The 22,788-nt window shown below is 46.7% G+C and overlaps 1 long non-coding RNA gene across 7 annotated transcripts in view; it reads right to left on the bottom strand.

Annotated features, from left to right (window-relative positions):
• LOC135304355 (uncharacterized) overlaps positions 1 to 15,954 on the bottom strand; it is a 71,487-nt gene extending 55,533 nt beyond the window's left edge. For 6 of the 7 annotated variants that reach the window (XR_010365761.1, XR_010365762.1, XR_010365763.1 and 3 more), the window contains exons 1-5: positions 15,803 to 15,954; positions 15,049 to 15,097; positions 10,183 to 10,310; positions 8,526 to 8,594; positions 5,441 to 5,561 (exon numbers count right to left, since the gene is read on the bottom strand). This is a non-coding gene — a long non-coding RNA (uncharacterized LOC135304355). Of the gene's footprint in view, positions 1 to 939; positions 1,899 to 5,440; positions 5,562 to 8,525; positions 8,595 to 10,182; positions 10,311 to 15,048; positions 15,098 to 15,802 lie in introns of those variants that run through there. The other variant, XR_010365767.1, reaches the window with a different exon arrangement.
• Between the last annotated feature and the right edge of the window lie 6,834 nt (positions 15,955 to 22,788).

The following is a 22,788-nucleotide window of genomic DNA, read 5'->3' as shown; positions in this document are numbered from 1 at the left end:
CTGGACAGGAGCATCCCCATTCCTGACACTTTGATAATTGATCTACCACAAATTAGCAGCTTCCACTCTGCAAAGTTATCAAACCATTGTTACTTTTCCCTGTTTTAACCTTGCTGTTCCTCTACTACTGAGTTACTTTGATGCAACATCTGATGAGATTTCCACACAGATTCTGGGCACAGAATGAAGACCAAGACACAAAAGCTTCTGGGAAAGGAAGTGTCAGTTATGTAGAAATAGAACATATGGCAAAAGCTCTACTGACTTTTTTGTTGGAAAACTCTGCAATAGATGGATTTATATTTTTTGTTTTGTTTCATACCAATAAAGCAAGGATTTCTAATGTTATTGCCAAAGAAACCTGTCACATTTCATGTATCATAGCTATCCATCACACTGCACAGCTTTTTGTTAGCTCTGTACTGAAGCTGTGTTTCAGCCCAGAGTGCAGGACATCTGACCATTTTATCTCTCTGTACAGAATTTCTTTACACTCTCTAAGACACCTTGGGAATGAGCAGAAACTAGCTGGTGTCACAGGCAGGGCTCAAAGAGCCTCATAAAGCAGCTCCCCCTCCTGCTGCTCTGCCACTGCTGCCAGGGCAGCACTGCCCTCCTGCCCCTCACACAATCCCAGGCACAAAAGAGACACAGCACTTGGAGCCTTGTACACCTCAGCAAAGGACGGGGTGCTCTGGGATGAGCAGCCCCAAGGGAAAGGTCATCTTTCATCCCTTGGTGCTCAATAGCCTTGAGACATTTGAAAACTACAATGCCCCAAATCCAGCAAGCAGGAGCGCTTTCAAAAGCCACAGAGGGGCAGCAACAAAGGGAAAAGCCTGGTTTTGCTTGCTTTGTGGACAGAAATAAATATTTATTGGAGAAAAAAGCTACAGGAGAGAGGTGGCATCTCTGCTGTGTAAGTGACTGAAAGGCCACCTGCTTCTGCCCTAATTCAATGACATCTCCTGCACAGGTCTCTGCCCTGCAAGGGCAGGGTAAATGTCACGTGCCTGCCTCGTACACGAGAGCCAACATCCATCAAACTGTGTGTGGGCAGCCTGTCCAGGCACAGTCAGACCACAACTGGATGTTATCACTTACAGCCCCTTGCTCCCCCTCTAATCAGACTTATATTCCAACAGATCCTGATGCTGAGCACACCAGACCCTCAGCAAACATCCCCACAGCTCCACCAGGGTGCCCAGGAGTGCTGAGATAGGCCAAGAGAGCCAGCTCATCTCAGCACAGGCACCTTCAGAGCCATAAGGCACATTTAACATGTAGAGAGCAGGGTAAACACCTTCCTTCCTTGGGATTTTTCCTGGATATTCAAAACTGTGCCTTGTTGACTCAGAGAGACAGAACTCTTCTCATCTGACAGCTGAATTTTACAAAACATGATGAGGTTTGCAAACTCCTGATATTTTGGCTGCCTCTGCAAGCCTGACACTCAGAGAAAACTGTGTTGCAGTTTCATACAGTGGGAAGGAGCACTGAGGATGGGCTCTCTCCTCTTCCACTGTGTTGTGTCTGAAGAATGCTTTAAGGCACAGCTATCTCCCCCTGCCCCCATGCCAGGGACTTTTCCTCTTACAGCTCTGTCCCTGACAAAAGCTCCAAAACAAAAAGACCCCATTCCACTGGAGTTTGATAAACAACTCCCATTTGGCAGAAAACCACACCACCAGGCCTAAAATTGAGCCAATCCAATGCTAAGGTATGTTAAGGTATCACAGGATTGCTTTTAGATGATTTTGGGTCTCAGACCATCTATAGTATAACACGACATGATCTTTCATGGCCTCCTCCAACCAACCTGATGTCAGAAGTTCATTCAGCCAAGATGGCACTCCAAACACCTGGTTCTAAAGAGACACCCATCCATCAGCTTGGATCTGAAACCAAACTGAAAATATTCCTGGAGCAAGCAGGAGAGAGCCTTACTCCTGTCCAAAGCTCAATTGCTGCCTGCAAAAATCCACAGCACCCTGCCCAGGTGTTCAGAGCTGTCCCCTGCCCATGGCAGGGAGGTTGGGAGCAGGTGATCTTTAAGGCCCTTTCCAGCCCAAACCCATTCTATGATTCTAGAATTCTATGACCTCTGCCTGGGATTAAGCATCATTCCTGCTGGGGCACTTGGGGATGCTTCAAGTGACACCTGCATATCCCAGCCCAGAGCCAGGAGCAGAAGAAACCTGATAAAACTGTGTGTCCCACAGCCAGACACACCCTCTGTTCCACCACTCCCCTTGAGTGGCCAAATTCTTCTCTGTGTGGCGCTTGCCAGCTCGAGAAGCATCTCAACAGGCAGGAGCTGCTTGCCAAAGGTCCGGCTGCACCTCCTCACCCACCTCATCATTTCAGATTTTGGAAATGACCACAAATGCCTCCTTGCCTTGCTAACAGTGAGTGCTGTAGCAGGGAGCTGCCAGGAGCAGCAAGGTGCCAATGCAGGTTATAAAACTGTACAGAAGAGAGAGGGTGAGCACCAGGAGCCAACCTCCTCCCTAGAACAATCCAGTGCAGGAGAACAGCTGGAAAAGAGCTCACTATGCATGATCCAGGAGAAAATCCCCTGGGGCACAGGGTGGAGAGCACAGCATGGCTGCTGCCAGGCAGAGCAGGGAGCAGGGGAGGCTGGCCAGGGGAGGTTTGCAGGCTGAGCCACACAGCTGTGCCTGGGCACTGCAGGGCTCTCGGGGTGCAGGTTTGCTGGGCTGTCTTTGCTCAGCGTGCATCACTGCACCAGTAATGGATGCTCCTATTAAAACCCAGCCAGAACATTTGTCTCTGTGGCTGGCAGAGGATCCACACCTCAGTGACACGCTGCACTTCTCTGTTTGCTCTGAACGCTCCCCATGCTCAGTTCGGGGTTTTCAGACTCCAAGGCAGATGCATTGGATTGATTTCTAATGTAAAGTCTCATAATCACCTGCACTTTGGAATGGTCTCTACATAAACACAAGGCACAGACTTTGTTGTGTTACACCAGAGCTCCTGTGTATTTTTTGTGGTTGCAGAGCACGGTGCAAAACTCATGCAGGCTCGATATTTGAGCTTCAATTACTCAATTGTGCAGCAAAGGACAAGCACATGGTCAGAAAGTGAGCACAGCTTCACTAAAGCCATCCCTGTTTACATGGCAAGGACTTGGTTTTCAGTGTTTTACTGTCTCACTCAAACTTGGCCTGTTACCAAAAAAAAAAAAAAAATTGCATGAGATTCCAAAATTTCACTAGAAAAAAGAAAATCAAACATGCACTGCTCCATGAGGGGTCCAGTATGGCCCTCATCCTCTAAAGGATGTTAATGCAGAACTTAGAAAGGATCACAGTGGTCTTTCCGTGCCTGGCATTTCCTGACTCCTACACCTTTGTTTTTCCCTTCTCATCATTACATTAACACTTTTGTGTTATGGAATATTTATGAGGCACACCACATGCTTAATGGGTTTCCTCATTTATTTGCAGCTAGCCTGCATTAATACAAGACTCACGATATTCAATCTGAAATCCATCAAGGATTCCCAGGCTTAATATTGCCACCACTTTTAATGAGAAAGGAAATCTGTAAATCCAACTTGCAAAAGCAAAAATAAAGCCATGTGGGAGCAGCATAAGCAGTGCATCTGCATCCTCCACTTTAAAAGCCTCCAGTAGCAAACCTCTGTTAATTGAACTGGTTCTAAAGCCATGAATTACAAAGTAATACCCTACACTAAATCTTACCCATAGCTCCCCAAAATGACACACACCATAGTGCATTCCTGTCCCTACTGCCCATCCTGCAGCACGGGATACATGAGCAAGGTGAGAGGCCAGGTGGGTTAGAGCTGGCCTTGGGACCCAGCTGTACCCAAACCACTCTGTTTATGCACTCTTGAGGGAGGAGGAGACCAGCTGGAGATCAGGCATCCATTATAGCATTTGTGTTTAGATGTCTCTTGCTGGACAGCAGCTGCCTGGCCTTGTGCTGTTGCACCATTATATACAGGGGAATATTCACTATTCTTCAACCTTCTCACATCTCTGGGCACCAAACTCTGAGCACGTGTGTGGCAAAAGGAGCTGTGGTAGCACAGACCTTCCTCAGCAAGGGAATGCTCTGCCTGATGTGATGGATCAGCTCTTGCTGCCAGCTGATGTGATCTGAGAGTTCTCTGATGTTTGTCTTTATAGAAGTCATTCTTCCCTATCAACATTGCCCCATTATTGTCTCCTGCACAAAAATTAACCCTGAGTATTAACAGAGGAGACAAACCTTACTATCAATGAGACCACTGCAACCCCAAATAAATCAATCCAACTGCATGAACCAGCAGCCCAACATTTGGTGCCATTTAGCCAGGAGACATGAACTGAAAATAAATATTACAGTACAAAACTAAACTGATACTTCAATTAAAAAAAAAAAAAAGGTCAGTAGGTTGTTCTTTCCTGGAAGCTTTCAAGGCCAGACTTTCTTGGACACGCATCAATGCAGAACTAGTATGGTCAGAACACCTCAAAATTTTCAGTTGGAGAATCTGAGCCTGTGTATTTACCCTCTGTTCATGGCAAGTGCCCCCAAGCTTGTGCCTGGAAAAGGGCCACAGCAGCAGCCCCTGTGTGCACCCACGTCCCCAGCTGCTTACAGAAAAGTCTCAGCACTGGTAACAGCAAATTTGAGCTCCTCATATTCCTTCTCTTGTCAGGCTCTGTTTCAGAGAGGGACCTCAGGATATGCCTAACTTCCAGCTACAGCTCCCTGCCTTTGAAGATAATGGGGCAATCACACATCTAAACTTAGACATCTCTTCCTCTCTTGGGAAAAACAGTCCTTAATACCTCTGAGTTTAAAGATGATCTGGCAATATTTCTGTTCACCATCACACAAAAGGCAGAAGTTGCAGATTTAAGAGTGGAAAGCAATTTTCCCTTCTGTGCTTAGAAGCAGAGAATAGTGCCATAGGCTTTCCAACAGCCAATCAATTTGGTACTTCACTGACAAGGTTAAAACAGCCAAAAATTTATTGTGTCACCCTTGGAATAGAGGTTTTTTTCTTTTCACTCATATGTAACTAATTTCTACTGTTGGTTAAGGAGAAAGCATTTGATAATCTGATTTTGCAACCAGTGACAGAGTCACCAGGAGGGAAACAGAGGAAATTCAAACATGGGCTAAACTGTTACTTGCCAAGCATTTGATTTCCAAGGAAATGAACACATTCAGCAAATAAAGGGGAACCTGACGGTGCAGGAGAAGAGCCTGAGGACAGCACACTGCTTCTGGGGTGTGCTCATGAGAGAAATGGAGACAAAGGAGATGGCACAGGCTGGAGAAAATATACCCTGAGACAGCTCCAGTCTCCTCTCTAAATCCTGGGTGCACAACTGGTCAGAAGTGAGGTGCCATCCACTCAAAAGCACATCCCAAACAACTCTAGCTCAGTGCTTACCTGGGTGCCTTCAGGTTGTTTGGGCAGAGCCACCACTGCCTGTTCAGTGAGGAGGAGCAGGACACAGCATCTGACTGAATCCAGGCAGGAGGCTGAGCTGAACTGCAGAGGAAACCTGAGTCTGGATCAGCACATGCAAAGAAGTGAAAATAAATAAATAGATTAGTCTGGTCTACAGTGTTTCTGCTCAAAAAGAGGAAAAGCTGCTGCAAACTTAGACTGCAGGTGAGGGGGAAAGCCCTGAGGGAAGCAGAGGGGCTCAGGATCACCACCTGGAATGGGCCCTGGTGCTCTGTAAAGAAAACACGCCAGGTTTTGAGAGAAGCAGCTCCAGAGGGAGGCATTTTGGCAGGACAGGACGGGCTGTCCAGCAGCACTGCGAGGAGTCCCCTGCCAGCAGCACGCTGCCCTCACCCCGAGCTTGGCTCTGACCATGCTGCAGCATCTGCACAGCACAGATAATGCTCCACAGAGCCCTGCCAGCACTTTGAGCCCGGGCTTGTGGCCCTACAAACCACCTCACACCCAGGGACCTCCACGGAGCCAGCCCAGGGTGGCAGCAGGGACCTCCCAGTGCACCTGGACGTGCTGCAGCCCATCCCAGTGCCCTGCCAGGGCTGTCCCGCTGCAGCTCCCAGGCAGGCTGGAAGCAGCGCAAGTTTGTGCTGGAAACATTCAGCTTCTGGAGAAAACAGCATTCCAAATCTCTCCCAGACAGCTTCCTTATCCCCCCCGGGGAAGCCTGGCTCACACGCCTGGGCACATCTTGCACATTCAGCCAAGCTTTTGTCTTGCACTTCTTAATTTTTTCCCCCTTTCCCCTCCAAAGGTGGCACTGGAAATGGGGGGGGGGCTCAAAGGGGAAAGCATGGTCACTTGGTGTGACCTTTGTAAAAAAGACAGCAGCCTGGGTAGAATCTGAAAACCCTGTCCCCTTTAGGGCTGCTGGTAGTAATTAGGTCACACTGGGGCAAAGCCCTGCCAGGATGTCACCCCATGTGTAACTTACCCCAGGGAAACAAGGTGCAGGGGTGGTGAGAAGGGGAGGAAGGGGTGACAGAGGCCACTGGAGGGGTACTGACCCCACAAAGAGTGTTTCAGATCCACCAGCAAGCACAGAGCAGAGTTCCCTCCTGCTAAAAGTGTATCCTGTGCACCAGCACCTGCAGGTGGTAGGACATCCAAGGGAGTGAGCTCTGCCCTGTGCAGGGAATAAGAGAGGAAAAACAAGCCCCAGAAAGGCTCTAGGCTAGCACAGGTCAAAATGAGGCAGGGCTGGTGCTACCACCTCCCCAGGGAACTTCCAACACAAAGATGCTCTGGGAAGGGGAGAAAGCACATCAGGTGAGGAAAACTGAGGAAATCCTGTGTAAGGGGAGACCCTGGCCCACCCTACAGCTATTTGGGTTCATTGCTGTGGCTCACCATGGGACAGCATTGCTGTATCCCAGAGCTCATCCATCCACACTGCTGCCAGCTGCAGTGCAGCATCTCCAGGGCCCTCACTTTGGGGGAGTCTGGGAGCTGCCTCCCTGACTCCAAGATTGATGTTGCACGACTTAAGCACAAATTAAGTGTGGAGCAGAAAAACCATATGCAGAACGAGCACTTGCAGCCCTGGCTCTGGGCTGGCCTTGGTTGAAATTCAGCAGATCGACAGCATCAGATTTTGTTGGTGTCTGAGACAGAAGCCCCCTGGCATTTTTAGATGACTTTGTGATAGTTATCTTCCCTTTCTACTATTTGCTTTACGCTTGGAGAAAAAAAAGTTCTCAGGAGTCCTTTGAACATTAAAATTTATGCCATGCATGCTACTTTCTTCAAATATTGTAAAATATTCGAAATGTAAGAACCTTGGCACAGTGCCCAGGATCCTGTCTTTTCGGATAAAAGTTTCAGATAACTGACACTTCCAATTACTGTTTCTCCCTGAAGAGGTCATCTCTGCTTTGGCTCCAGAGCAGAGCAGTGGAGGTACCAGAGGTCCTGAATTTCACAAAAGGTTAAAAAAATCTGCACGGGTGCTAATTAAAGCCAACGCACTCCGTGTCTGACCTAGTTCTGCCTTGCTTTCAGGAGGCTTTACCTGAGCATCTTTCAAACCACTTAAAAATTAAAATGGTTAATAATGCATCAGAGCCAAACGTTGCCCAGGGGCTGGCTGCGTGGGAAGCTCAGTTTGGCCTGTGGATGGCATCGTTCGTGCAAACTGGGGGTAGGGAGCTCTACCAGCCTGATTCCCTGCTTTCACCCCCTCCCTGCACACCTTTACGCCACTTATTGATGCCCCAACCCTTTTCTGGGTGATTTCTGTAAGTGTTCAGTATCACGCTGGCCAAATCAGGAGGTGGAAGTGGGCTGAGCTGTTTGTCTGCTCCCAGTGCATCCCTCTGCACAGTCAGGGTCTCCTGCACACTCAGCTTCCCGTGTGCATTCCTACATTATCTGTATCGCTCTCTCCTCCCAAGGTTTAATTTCCTAGGATAAACAGCAGGGCACTGCCGAGCTGAGGAACGCCAGCTTAGAAATTTTCCTTTCTGCTTCTGCCCCTCGCATTGACATTTATTCGGGAAAGTTTCATTTCACCATGTTTTTTACTCGGCTGCCACTTAGTGGCAACGCCAAGTCATAGCTCGGGCAAGCCCACAGCCTGCAAATCCATCCGGAATTCCAGCGACTCTTCCCAGGGATGTGGGAATCACTTGCTCAGCCATTCACTTTCCACAGGTTATGAGTAATGTTCCAAAATCCCATCCCACTGGAAAACGCATTAAAAATATCACAGCCATGACAAAGGTAGCATCCACCTGGCAGTGCTTTTCATTGATAAGAGAAGGTTGGTGGTGTCCAGCAGGACCTGCAGGGGACTTCCAGGGGCCAGGATGGAGATGCTCAAAAGGCCTGGTGAGCAGCCCCTGGTGAGGCAGTACTGCAGCTCTGCCTTCTGTGGGGAAATAAATGGGAGTTTCCTGCTGGAAAACTGAACTTGTGCAAACCAAAGCGAGCTCTTTCACCAACCCCAGCGCTGTGCTCGTGGGGATTCCCAGCAAGAGGTGAGGACATGCCCAAGCTCCTTCGTGCCTACCGTGTTGTGGCTGCTCCTCTGAAGCAAAGCAGCTGCATTTTGAAGTTTCTGCTGAAATGTCAACATTTCCTATGGAAACAGTGAGAATAAATCACGGCATTGTGACTTTACAGGGGGCAATAACAGCAACAGGCAATTATCACCCCAGGGCAGAATCTTAAAAAGCCAAGTGAGACTTTCAAAAGAGGAAACTGGCATGTTTTCTGTAGAGGCTCTGTGCTCAAAGCCTGGCATCCCTAAGACACACCAACTTTCATTTCCATAAGTTTCATTTCTCTCTCCATAATTGCACTGGAGATATCAAAAAGAACGGGTTTTTTTTGTATTCTCCATGGAAGTGAAAGAGAAGGAGCTGAAATTACAGCGTATTGGAGCCTTCACATTGCAAATGCTTGAAGTTTCTCTTTTTTTCTCTTCTTTTATAACCTGCATTGATTACTGTCAAGACAAATTTCTTGCTGTGAAATAGAGGTAAGTCCTTGTAAGCAGACCCTGAACTCAAAGTGACAGTCACGTTTTCTAATTAAAAAAAAAAAAAAGAAAAAAAAAGCCAAGTTAAAATAAAAAGGTAATATTCAAACCTCACCTAAGCCCTCAATATCACCTCTCACTCTAATCACAATTGCTGCAGAGGTATATATTGCAAAGTCACCTGAAGGACTTTCCTGCACCTGGAAGCCTCTCTAGTGCAGTAACCCAGCACACACACAGTCCTGGCAGCAGGACAGGGTGGCACTGGCTCCTGCCTTTCCCTCTCACATCAATCAAAGGACACCTCAGCTCCATTTCCTTGCAGTACCTGAACTCCTCTGGATCCCTTGTCACACCAGGACCAGGTTGCAGCTCTGCTTTGCCCTGCATAGCTTAAAATGTCATCCTGGGGAGAGGAGGAGAAGCCCCCCTGCCCAAGCACAGAGGTGTTCTGGACCTTCAGGTCTTGCTCTCTGCATGATGAGGGGCTCCTCGTGCCCACAGGACCACAGCAGCACCCCATAGCAAAGTCAGAAATAAGTTGGAAGAAGATAATTTTTGTGCCATGGATTTCTTTGTTATGCATTTTAATGATACTTCAGATTAGTTCAGGTGTTGACAGCAGTTGGCATCCCATCTGAGCAGCTCTATCTGCCCTAGCATTACCAGGAAATGTTTTCTTTTCTTACCTCTGCACTTTAAGCCATGCTATGGGAATCCAGCTTTTCAGAGCCTGAGCTTGTCTAGGCATTTAGATCCCTTTTCATCCACTTTATCAATTGTCTCCTTGTGAAAACGTTTTGCCAAAGTTGTGGATGACTAAAGGCTCGGGAGTAGGTGCCAAGAGAAGCCAGGAGTGCGCTGCCATGGGATCATCCAGGGCAAATACAACGGGACCCTGAGCAGGCTGCTGCCACTTCTGAGGGGAAATGGCAATGAGGGGAGATCCTCACTGTCAACCACGGGAGCAGCTCCCTCTGTCCCTCCCCAGCAGGCAGCATTTTGCCCAGTGCACCTTGAATAGCCCCATTTCTGGTGGTCAGCTCCCAGCCATCCCCCCCAGGCTGCCTGCAGCCCAGGGAGCTGCAGCAAAAGTTGGCTCTGGAGCCAACTCTGCCTTGTGATATAGCACTGATCAACATCTAGCAGGGCAATCTGCTGATAAACAATGCACAAAAAAACCTACCTCTTCACAGCTTCCATGACTTTGCTGGACTAATCTCCAACTTATTTTACCCTCTTTGAACCACGAGAAAGAATCAGATGGGGTGTCTTGCCTGGTGCAGCTGGACACAGCTTCACAGCCAGCTATTCCTAAGAGGAAGCAGGGAAAATAACAGTCTTTCTAACAATTACATAGAGCTTACTTGGCCTAGGATGAGCCCTCTGAGAGGCAGCTGCAGGAACAGGCAATATTTAGCTTGCTCCTTAGCAAGGAAGAGAGTAATAACATGGAATCAAGAAATACAAATAGAGTAAAACCAAATCACCAGAACATTATCTGATGGGGCTCACTACATTTAAGACAGAAGTGGCTATTGGGAAGGGGGTGCTCTTGATCTAAAGATATTTTGCCTTTTTTGGGGAAGATATTTCAAAACACCCCCTGGCCCTGGGGATTTTTCCTTTCCTGGGCACTGAGGGGCAGAATCACTGGGACACCCTGGGAATGCCCTTGCAATGCCTGTTTCATGCTCCCAATGCACGTTCAAAGTTCAAGGCACTTTGTAGGTGGGAGAGATTCCCCTGGCCATCACCCCAGAGCAGCAGGCTCGGCAGGACAGCACTTTTCCCTTTGAGATAATATATTAGGGAAAATGGGATAACTGCATTTTTGTCAAAAGAGCGGCGTTAAAATTCTGCCATGCTAGCCTTGCCTTGCCCAGGGCAAGGAATTTTTTTGACAGGTGTATAAAATATCATTAGCTTCTCCACTGTCATCAATCATCAAAGTGAAGGCTGGGCGAGTAACCTCTGCAGACAGTCCTGGGGACTGCATTAGCCCCTGGTTTCTAAAGAAGCAGAGAGGGGCCAAGACAGGAGGCTCCCTTTATATCTAAATGCATGGCAGGCAGGCAGCTAAAACCTCTCCCCAACTTTGACGTCTTCCCCTAAGTGTTAGAAGCTGACAACAGCATAGAAATGGAGATTTCACGTTGTCACTCCAGCCTTGCCCAGCTATTTGTGGCCAGGTAGCCCAAGCTGGGCTAGATATTGTATCGAGGCATTGCTGAGAGCACAGCATAAGTTAAGGAGAGAGAATGACAAATCTGAGGCTTTTGTCTAAAGGTCACACACTTGAAGCTTCTTTCGCATTTGTGTGAGTTAATTTACTTCTTAAAAAAAAAGAAAAAAATCTTCACAACAAAGAAAAATGAACAGAAATCTGTCCCTGAGACTGCCATGGCCGTGAACTTCCAAAGCTATTGTGATTTCAATAGAAGAATAGGAGACACTGCCATCGAAAATGCCATTGATATTGTAACAGATCATTGCCTAAATGGACCATAACAGCCCCCATTTCAATGGTTACTGAGAAACGCATTAACCCCTTCCCGTCTGAGCGCCTGCACAATCTCTGCGTGACACATCAAAGGAGACACACCAGATAGTTTGAATTTCACACCCTTTTTCTGCCCCTGTCAGCTCCTCTGAGCTTCCCTGTCCCTTTCCTTTTCCACACCGTATCAGAGCGAGCCGCGAGGGCAAATCCTTTTAAGCACAGGCAGAAAACCTGGGGTTAGTGCTTTGTCTCATCCCCCCAGCCCCACTCCTCAAACCACCCAGGAGAAGGCAAAGCCTTCCCCAGAGGGGCTCAGGGGCAGTTAAGTGCCAACAATTTACAAAAAAAAAAAAATTATATATTTATATCTCTATATACATAGAGATATTTACATCTGTGTATCTATATATAGATAGGTAATTTTAAATTTTATTTCCCAGTGGAATTAATTCCCAGTGGACTAAGCCCCAAAACCTTCCAAATCTGAGGGGGCTTTCACGGAAAAATTAAAACCAAAACCAAACACTAACCAAACAACCCCCCACCACCACCAAAAAACTCCAAACCAACAAACCAACAACAACAAAAAAAACCCAATAGTACTTTTTTTTAAACTTCAATTCTTCTCTTCCAGACCCAGGGAAGCCATTGCAGTAGATGCTCATTAAGCTCCTGTTTGAGATTATTCCTCTACCTTGTTCTCAGGCTCTTTGCCATGTCCTACCACTGGAACCTGCTGAAATATTAAGCTAAACGTCTTCCAAAACACATCATGCCTCACTGGCAGCTTGACTTACAGATTCTGGGGAGAGAAAGAATAAAAGTGGGTTTCTTTTGAATAAAAGACTATTTCCAAAATGTTCCACATTAATTAAATTCAATCATTTAATTATTTTCTAATTTAATCTGGGGCCACATTTGCCATTGCTTAGCACAGGTGTTATGCCAGGCTAACCAGTGCTGGCTTGCAGAGCATCCTCCTGCCTTTCCTGTGCCACCCTGCTCTGGCTTTGGGACATTCTCTCATTACTTCTCAGGCACGTACATACAGGTGTTACATACATATGTATGGATAAATACAAATATAAAATGCAAAACTCTCTAAATTTCTTCTTATTCTGTCACTCATCTTGAGTTTCTCCAGGCTGATTTTTTTCTACCAAGCACTACCCTGTTATACTCCAGTTGTTTATTGTTTCATTGACTTTAAAAGTTCTTTACTACAGTCCTGCATTCTCTTCTACAGAGGAACACAGTTCAGAGACACGAGTGCTCCAGATTTCCATGGGGCATGGATATCTGGCCCCAAGCCAAGATCTGCTTCCCTGCTGGAAGCCCACAGCCCTGGCTCCAAGCTCTGCTCAGCAATTTGCCACCCAAAAGCACCATGGGGCCACTGCTCAAACAGAGGGACCTTTCCTGGAGCTTCCAGCTGCCACCAGACAGCCCTGAACTGGTAATTGCAAAAGGCAACTACATTTTTTTATAAGTTCTTTGGGCAGTGGAGGTCCTGGGGAGGACACTGACCGAGGATTCATTATCCTAATGAAAAGACCGAGGGTTCTTTAACCCTGCACATCTCCCTCAGGGTCTCCTGGGGAGCTCCTCAGCTCCTTCTGGCAGCCCAGGGTGTGGAGCCTCTGGCAAGACCCTGAGCACATTCCCCAAAGGGTCTGCAGTGGGATCACAGCTCTTTGCAGCCACAGGCAGCTGGAATGGTGACTTCTCAGGGAGGTGAGGATGCTCTCAGTGCCTGATAAGACAAATGCAGTGCAGGGAAAGGAAGGGAGCTCTTGGTGCCTGGCATGGCTGAGTGCAGCCCCCATGCTGCAGCCACTTCATAAGCTCTGAGCAAGGTCAACAAGACACCAACTAGGACATTATTTTCTTCTTGCTTCTGGGGAGAGGTGGCTCTATGTTCATTTCAATGCCATTATTCATGAGCTTTAATTACTCTTACTTTTTCATAAGATTCAAAGGCAAAAAGCCATCTTGCAAACAAAAAGGCAACAGATTCAGAGAGTTGCCACAAAATGACTTCTATAACCCCCCATCCTGTTTCATGGAGGCCTTGGGAGAACCCAGCACAATGAGAAGTAAAGCTGCACTTTGCAGGGCTTCAGTGGCAATTTCCTCCCCATATGTTTCTCAAGACACTCTGTTAATTTAGTTTGTCTATAATGAATTCTGTCATTATTCCAAACATCCATTCTCATGACCTAGTCTTATAGCATATCACCACCAAGTATCTTTTTTTGGCTATACAATCTCCCTGGGGAACTGAAAATTGTCTCCGTCTGCAGCACAACTATGCTGGGGAGCAGCCTGGAAAACAGATCCGAGATTATTCCTTTCTGTGTCAGTCATTTAAGCCTCTTTGTGTTAAAGTTGACATTTGTCTCGATGCTGTCTCAATAGGCCCTGCTGGCTGGGTTTCATTCAGTGCTCTGAGCCGGGGGGAGAACTTGCCTCTTGTTTTACTTTCAGGCCATTATTGTGCCAAAGCGTGAAGGGAGGGAGCTGAATAACCACAAACAGGTGAGGCAGGGAGAGGCTTTCTGTCTCTGCTCTCAGCTTGCAAGAGCTGAGCTCTTTGGATGCCTTTCAAAGCCAGGAGAAGCCAAAAGCAATAATCCCCACCATGGGAGCAGGCAGGAAGGAAGGGTATCTGGTGTTGGCCAGAGATGTCCCAGCGCAGGGGAAGCGCATTCCCACGCGGTGACATCGCCGTGAGCCAGAGCAGCCTCTTTGGGGCCAGAAACGCAGAGTTTGAACAACCTCCAAGCTCCACACCCGCCCTGCTGCAGCAGAGAGGGGCAGCAAGGAAGGCTTTTAAAGTCTGTGCATGTGAAACAGCTGCTAAGAGTAAGGGGTCTCTTCCTTAGCCACTGCTGCCTCTGCCTGCCCCTGCCAGCACTCTGTAGGTGCCAGATGTAGGGATTTTGGCAAACCACAGCCATTTTATCTCCCTTCTACCCCCTACCCCTTGCTTTCATTATGTCAGCCTTGCAAAAAGAGCTGTTCTTTCTGCCTGAACCTTCACATGCCTGCAGGGCTGGCAGGAGGTGGGTGCCAATGGGAAGCCCAGGGAGGATCCTCCATGCAGGGATCAGATGTGGAGCTTTTGCCACTCCTGATCCTCCTTTCAACATGCAGTGCTTCCATATTCATGTTTTCAGCACCAAGCCAGGGAGTGGCATTTTCCTGAAGTATTCCAAAAGTGCCCTCTCCAAACCATAACCAGAGACTCTCAGAAATCCCAAGAAACAGGCAAAGCACACACATGTTCTTGGGGGCAAACAGAATCAACTGCTATTCTCTATTCTCCCTGCTATTCCATCACCTTGGACTCCCAGTGACAGCTCCAGGAGGAAGGTTTGGCTCATTCAGTCCCCCTGCCCATGAAGGCTCCCCAAGACATGGCAAAGCATGCAGAAAAGCACTCCCCCTTTGGAGAAGAGCAGCCAGGCACCTGCAGGAGCACTCCAGCAATATCTGCATCCCTGCCCCAGACTCCCCCTGGCTCCATCCCAGCCCACGTGCACTCACTTCAGGCTCCACATCCTGGGGAAATGTAAGATGTTACGCCAGCAAGGCCCTGTAAAGAGAGAAAGGGAACAAGGGTGCCTTGTTTGGTAGCACCAGGCTTTAGCTCCTGCAATTGTGTGAGTTAATCAGAGGCATTACATGCGTGTCCTTGTGCGACTTCAGATGTCTCACCCCAAAAGCTCCAGTAACAAGGGATTAGGGGAGAGGCTGGGGAAGTCAAAAACTCTTCACTGGAAATTTGTTTCAAGATGTTTACAGCCTGCCTCTGAAAAGAGGTTGCATTGTCTGTGCTGTACCTCATGAGCCCAAGACTGTGGGTGCTCAGGACATGCTGCTGCCCTGCTCTCACCAAACAGCTCTGCAAAGATGAAAGCAGCTGGCAGAAATGTGGCACTCCAGCTGAACCCATGCCAGATTGAGGACAAAGCATCTGTACACGTCATGCTCCCTCGTGAAAAAAGTCCTGCTTTCATTCAGACACTTGCACAGGCATGCAGGATCCCTCTGCAGCAGCAACACCACTCAGAACACCCTGTGTGATGGAAGCAAGCCCATTCCTCTTGAAATATCCGGGGGCCATGCTCCTGATGAGGGCATTGGAGGGTCTGTCACTGTCTAGGCTCAAAGGCATACACTGGCCCATGCTCCCCAAAATCCAAGTATTGCATGAAGCAGAATGATTATTCAGGATTTCAGTGAAAAGTTAAAGAACTTTCTCAAAAAAGGAGAGAAAACATCCACAGAAGCCACTCACATCATGGTGATTCAACTTCCCTGTAGGAACTGTATGGGCAGATAACCCAAGCAGCCCAGCACGATTGCTGTTGAGTTAGAAACAACACAGCCTCACCAGAAGGCTGGTTTGCACAGCACTCCTGCTTTGCTTTGGATTCTCTCTTTTTATACTGCTCCAATACAGGCAGACGAGATTGGTCAATTAGTCAATACATTTCACCTGACTGACTAATTAACTAAACGCCTTTCTTATAAACAATCTTTGAGAAAAACAGAGAGTAAGAAAAATAACACCTGCAGGTTGTTTATGATAACAAGCTATCATTGTTTATCCCTAAAGTCTCACAAGCTGATTCTGGGAACACTTATCTCGTTTTCTTGCTCTCTGACCAGGCTGTCACATCCACACAGCACCTGTGCTGGCCCAGAGTCTTCACCCAGCACTGCTCACAGTTGCAGATCCCAAGCCCTTGAGCATCCTCACTCGGCTCTTTCTCAGCAGCTCTTGCCTTGTCTGTTCACAGGTCTCTGGGACAGAGCACTCCTGACACCCTGAGCCCTGGCACTCTCTGCTCTGTGCATCCATCCCCTCAGAGGGCACAGCAGAATGCCAGCACCTCCAGCCAGGACCACCTTGTCACAAAAGCCTGTGCTAGAAACAGCAATTCCTCTTCTCAGGACCCAGTTTGGAGCAGTGCAGGAAAGGAAAGGTTTCCCAGCCAACATTGGCTGGCAGAGCTGGTTTGTAATCAGGCAGGACAGATGGGAACACACGATGCCTTGAACCCAATCAAGAAAACATCCCAGGAATGCCTGTTAATGTCAGCCTTTGGAGGGGTAGAGTGGTCATTCAAATCAGAGCAGGATGATTGATTCCAACCTAAGAGAAAAGCACAAATCAAAATTATTCCTATCCAGGGGAAAAAATCAGTTTGATCTGAGGTAAGGCTTAACATCAAATGAACTCAAATTTTTTTGGCTTCCAAGATAAAATAATATAAAGGAGATCGGAATGCATAGGCACTAGGAAATATCATTTAGGTATTTTGCAAAACTAACAGAAGGTTACACTCAAAATGCTGTGGGCTTTGCTTTCCTCCTAGGAAGTATCCTTTGCTTCCCAGCTTTCCCAGTCAACCTCATTTATCCCTCAGTGTGTCACTGTGGCAGTAAATAAGCATCATCTCTTTGGGAGAGCTTGGGCAGCAGCTCCAGTTTGGGCTCAGACCCTCCTCTTCTTAAAATTTCCCTCCAATACAGAATTATAATCTCATGTGTCACTATGAATTTTGGTTTATAAAACAGGCATGCAACACATCTAGAAGAAAAATTGCACCTGTCAAATGCCCTGCCCCATGAAATAAACCTGTGCAATTTCACTTTTCACCTAGTAAATACCCAAGCACTCTCCAGAGCAGTCTATTCCAGTATTCAAATCTGTTTCCATTAATATTAGAAGCTAGGAGGGTTTGGGAGAAAAGGAAGGAATTGATTAAAAGCAGATGGTATTCATTATCTTGCTAATCACAATCCTACAAGGATTTTTACAAAGAAAAAAAAAAGAGAAAGAAAAAGCAACATCAAGAAAAGGTCATGCTAGTACTTTTCAAATAAAACTTTAGAAAAATAACACTTCCAAGGATTTACTCCCCTCTCATGAGAAAATCAGCTTGTTTCATATCACAGCTCAGCCTCGCTGGGAAAATGTCTTTGTGATACAGTCATCATTCTCACATTTTGTGCTGGGACTGCAAACTTTTGCTGAATGTCTGAGAAAAAAAAACCTGTTGAAAGGACCATTACCACGTGCACCATCCCACAGCCTCCGGTGGCACTGCTGCACTTCCCAGCCTGCTCGTTCTTTTCCCCAAAGGGAAGTCACAAATAAGCAAAGAAAGCAAACAAAACAAAACAGAACTAAAACGAATAGGCAGTTTATTAGCCAGAACCAGCGCAGTGGGAAAACCCAGGGATGGATTCTGTTTGAGCTGACTGGCTGGAGTTCACTCAGAACGCTTTTCTTAGGAGAATTTTTGCTCTTGGTATCTGATCTTGCTCCAAAAAAGTCAGTGAAGATGTAGTTATTAACAATCCACAGCACTGCAAGAGCGTGAGATGCCTACATCAAAAGCTTTGGCTCTTTTTCACTTTATAAAGTCACAAAATTCGAATGGGTCACACTCAGCCCTGCTTTGGGACAGCAGAGCAGGATGCCAGTCAGCAGGAGGAGGTGGGATTTCCAATATCCAAAATCCCAGTGGTATTTCCATGCAGGAGCATGACTGTTAGCATGTTCACCACCACACTCTCCTCTGGCTTTTCAAAATCCACCAATCTGTCACAAAAGCTACTCAGAAAGTGTCTTAAACCTGGGTTTCCAGGGCAGGGGACACTACAAGTATAGTGGCATCTTGGGGCAGGTTCAGCAAAGACAGGAAAAATCCAGTCATGATATGCTCAGCCTGCTGGAATGAGAGGCACTAGGAAACCACCAGCAGTTGTCACTGACAATAGACTTTATTCTTTTCCTATAATACTCTTTTTAAAATAGGAAGTGGTTTTACAGCACACAGCCAAAATATTCCACAAGTACACATGGTGCTGCATAAGCCAAAAGAGCTATGCACTGGTGAGATTTTGTGGTCTTCAGGCTGAGATTCCTAAGCAGCTATTTATATGATAATTTATTTTTTAAACCACAATGACTCAAGGCCGCCCTGAATGGCAGGAGATTCATTGTTAGCAGTCTTTCTGTGCCATCTCACAAGGTACTAAATAGCTCAGAGACAACTGAATCCCAAATATGTCTGAACACCACCCTGCTCCCCATCTGGGAATGTGCAGCACATCCATGATGATAGACTTGACCTAAGGTTTTCCTCCAGCTATCTCCAGCTTCTCCTGCTGTCATTTATTTACCCTCAAGTCAGTTCCTTTGGAAGGTGGGGGCCTTGCCTGCAACACATCCCATTTTCAAGACAAGGTGAAAATGTGTGAAATGAAAAGAGAGAAAGATAGATGTGAGTCTGTTTGCAGGCACTCATACAAGAAAAACAAGGAGACCTGTGAACAGTTAAACTTAGGAAACCCAGTTTTCTGCAGCTTTCCCCTGGGGGTTTTCTGAAGACAACTGTAAACTCATGCCACAACCCTCTCCACCAAGGATCCAGCTTGAGCCCTTCTCCACCATTCTGCTGCTTATTTTTATAAAATTTAGAAAAGCTTGATCTCTTTGGGATAACAACCCACATGTCAAACAGGGCTGGAATCAGGCAATTGGGCCAAAAGTGTTCCCTTTTTTATCTAAGCACTGTTTTCTTATGAAAACAAATGAAAACACCAAGTCCCTTCCTTAGACACATGAGGAAGCATCACACTGTGCCTTCATGGAGTTGTGGCTGATCTCTGGATCCTGTGTGCCTGCAGAGCTGTACCTACATTGGCAGAGTGTAGAATCTGTCCTTGCTGCAGTGATGAGCAGCAGGAGCTGGGCACCATGCAGGTGTTTGGCCCTCATTGGGAAGTGGGGCTTTGGGAGGCAGGAGACACTCACACCTTTCCAGACCTGTGACTCACTGCTCACATCAAGGCCCAGTTGTATTTAATGTTAATAAAATGCAGCATTGTATTTAATGCCCATTTTTTCACGTCTAAGCTCTGAGCACCCCCACTGGAAATAAACCCAGAGCACAGCATGAGAATCACTGAGAAGAAAATTCACAACAACAGCCTCTGCTCAAGGAGCTTGGCAATACTCAGCTGTCTTTTCCAACATCCCTGTGTTCCAAAAATCTGTTCCCCAGCTCAGAGGGTTGAACTCAACTGTGCCTGCACTGGGGCAATGCAGGTGAGAGCTCAGCATTCCCCCAAGCTTCACTTTGCCCATTTTCCTGCCTGCAAGCCCAACCCTGTGGTATTTGTGAGAGGCAAGCTGGAATGCGTGCATTTCTGGTTAGCAGTTCCTAAATAAAAATATCTCAGATAAAGGAGAGAAGCGCTGCACTACCACTGACACTCCAAAAGATAAACAGCAGCCTGGAGTCCTCGGGGGCTCTGAGTTTTCTGGTTAAATAAATGGCCCCACCCCAGGAGCCGAGAAGAAAGCGGTGACCGCCCGGCGCTGAGCTCAGCCTGACACCCCGCCAAGAGAGACCTCCACACCCAGGAGAGGCAAAACCCTCCAGGAAACATGAGTCTCCTTCGCTCCAATTTCTGTTTGGATAATTTGATTTTGTTCCCGTTTAGCTTCCCTGCCTTGCCAGCAGCACTGCAGGGTCAATCTTCTGTTTGCCCAAAGCCATTGGCCAAAAGCTCCTCCTTGTCTCTCACTCCTTCCTCCATATCTGTGGGTTTATTTAAAGAAGGGGGGAAACTTACAGCACAAGATAGCTTTCATAGTCAGCACCACACACAGCTATTTTGGAAAAGAACAAGGAAATACCCTGCTCCTCACACTGTTGCCACCAGACCCCACTTTTACCTCACCCCAGCTGAACACCATGAACTGTCAGAGTCACACAATGTGTCATAATCCTTTGTGGATTATGATTTGTGGAGCCAAAAAAGGACCTGGGTATGGCAAAACATCACAGCTATGGTCCCAGTCTGTCTGGGCTTTCAGGCCAGGGACCAGTGCCCAAGCTCAGCAAGCTCCTTGATGGTCCCAGCTGCAAATCTTCCAATGCATTAGTCTTTCTCCCACACCCAATACTTTTGGCTGGATTTGGACTACAACATTTTGGGTTAGAACTAAATATGGCAAAATTTCAGCCCCAAGGGCCAGCTTCTCAAAACTAAGCCCACATGACAGGTGGGAGAAGGGGCATCTCTTCATCACCCACAGCAAGGACATCCAAATCCAAAGGGGGTTTCCTTGGCTGGAAAGACACCACCAGCCAAAATAAGTACTCAAGATATTCCTTGCAATACCTTTAAAATTTTTCTTCTGTCTTTTTTAAACATGGTGATTTTGGGGCATGGGGAAGGTTTCTGGTCAAGGTCCTTGGGAATGCACCCTCATTGCTCCTGCACATGTGGCACAATAACAACGTTTTCTGCACCCAGGAGAGCATCTCTGAGCCTGGCGTGCACAGAGCACAGGAGCAGCCATGGGAACTTCCAGCAGCTCCCTGGGCCTTGGGAGAGCTGCTTCACAGGAAAGGCTCCAGCTGAGCACACAAGATTTTCCTCAAGACAAAATGCCTTTCTTCTTTTTTTTCCCCCCCTCCTTGCTGAGCTGATGGGAAACTGCAAAACTTGAAATATCCCCTGTGGAAAACTCTGCAAGAACTCAAAATGAGTGAAACAGCTGCATTCTTTAAAAGCCACTGGAGTGGAATTTGATTGAAGGTAAGGTCTACACCATAGTGTTTTCTAATGCCTTTAAGAATTCGGTGGCAGAGATCTAATTTTCTGTTAAGTTCTACAAGGAGGTTATGAGCACAATCCATTGAGATAAAAGTGTTCAGTACCATATACTTAAGTTTTTGTTTGTTTTTTTTTTTTTTCTTCCTAGATAATCAAACCTTCACCTAGATTCTAAACTGCAGAGGTTTAGCTGTAATTCTGAGATAGAGCTCACATACTGAAAGACAGATCATGTCTTGAGCATATTCTGAAACATACTTTTAGGTATTAAGTCTGTTATGAAAGCACTAACATCAATCCCCAAATTCAGATGGGGCTGGCTCTCTACAACAGAGTTAATCACACTGATACAGGTGAAAAAACCACAAAAAAGGAATACCTTCTGCAGGCATATGGCATCAGGAACCTCTGACTGCCAGTTTGCAAGCTGGACTTGCAGGTTTGCTCATCACTGGGATAATTTAAGCATTATTACTTGATTTCTGGAGATTGCTTTTAGAAATTAATAGTTTGTAATCAGACCTCTTTTCTCTTTAATTTTACTGCCAGAAGGGCACAGATCTGCTCTAGCTCTCCTGTTCAGTGACCCTGCCTACAACGGTGGGAGCAATGGAAGGACATTGTTTAGGAGCAAATGGACACCACCCCTCAATACAAAATCATAACCATAGCAAAGCAGTGACAGGTTTTTTTATCTTCTGAGAATGATGCAGTTTTATGCCCTTTCAGAACAGCAGAAATGTAATGGATCACTAAAAATCAGTACAAATAAGCCTGTGCTACTAGAACAGTGGTTCTGACTGGGAAAGACCTTACTGGGAATTGCCTGAGTTAAACAGGAAGCTCAGGGTCAGACCTTTGGGAAGGGTCTCTAACCTGCTTTTCCAAATGAAGTCACGTGTGGTCCTGCCAGCCCCAAGGCAAGTCTTGTCCAGAGGTTTTCTCAAGGCACTGATGATGAATAACGTGCAATGAGAGTCCAGCCTGGCAGGGTGAGGGCAGCTGGACACTCAGGCAATCTCAGTTGTAAATATGAGTATCTCACTGCTATTTACCCAGCAGATAACACCACTGGGAGTGTCTGTAGTAATCAGAATGTGGAGACTGGCATTCCCAGTCATGCATGTGCATAACCAGCTTCTGTAGTAAAGTTGAAGAATGACACGCTCTCCTACCCTCCTTCTCCCATCACTAAGTGTAGTTTCTAGGACTGTGTCCATACACATTCCTCCTAGTTCATCCCCTAAAGAAGGACATTACAGATGCTGCTGGTTTATTTTCATTGTCTTGAAGACACAGGCTGCACTGCTGGAGGCCTGGGATTTGCACAGGGAACATAACTGCTTGGAGATCACATAAATCTAAGGAGATTTCTTTCCTATGTGAGCAGTAAAAACACATATTTCCTGTCCACCTCACAGTCGCTGGTACAGATGTTCTCTCAATATGTCCCATCTCACAGGTCTGCAGGAATACCAAAAAGTGAGTTGCATTTCAGGTTAGTTAAAAAGGCTGACAACAGTAAATTTATACACGTTATGTTGGCAGAATTTTTGGCTCCTAAAACAATGTTTGCCTAAAAGAGAAACAAATCTTAAATTCAGCTCAGTTTCATAATATGAACCACCAAGTTTTTGC

Source organism: Passer domesticus, chromosome 7 (genome assembly GCF_036417665.1).
Source record: "Passer domesticus isolate bPasDom1 chromosome 7, bPasDom1.hap1, whole genome shotgun sequence".
NCBI lineage: Eukaryota > Metazoa > Chordata > Aves > Passeriformes > Passeridae > Passer > Passer domesticus.
Note: the sequence above shows the minus strand (reverse complement) of the source record. Positions and strands in the feature narration are given on the sequence as shown.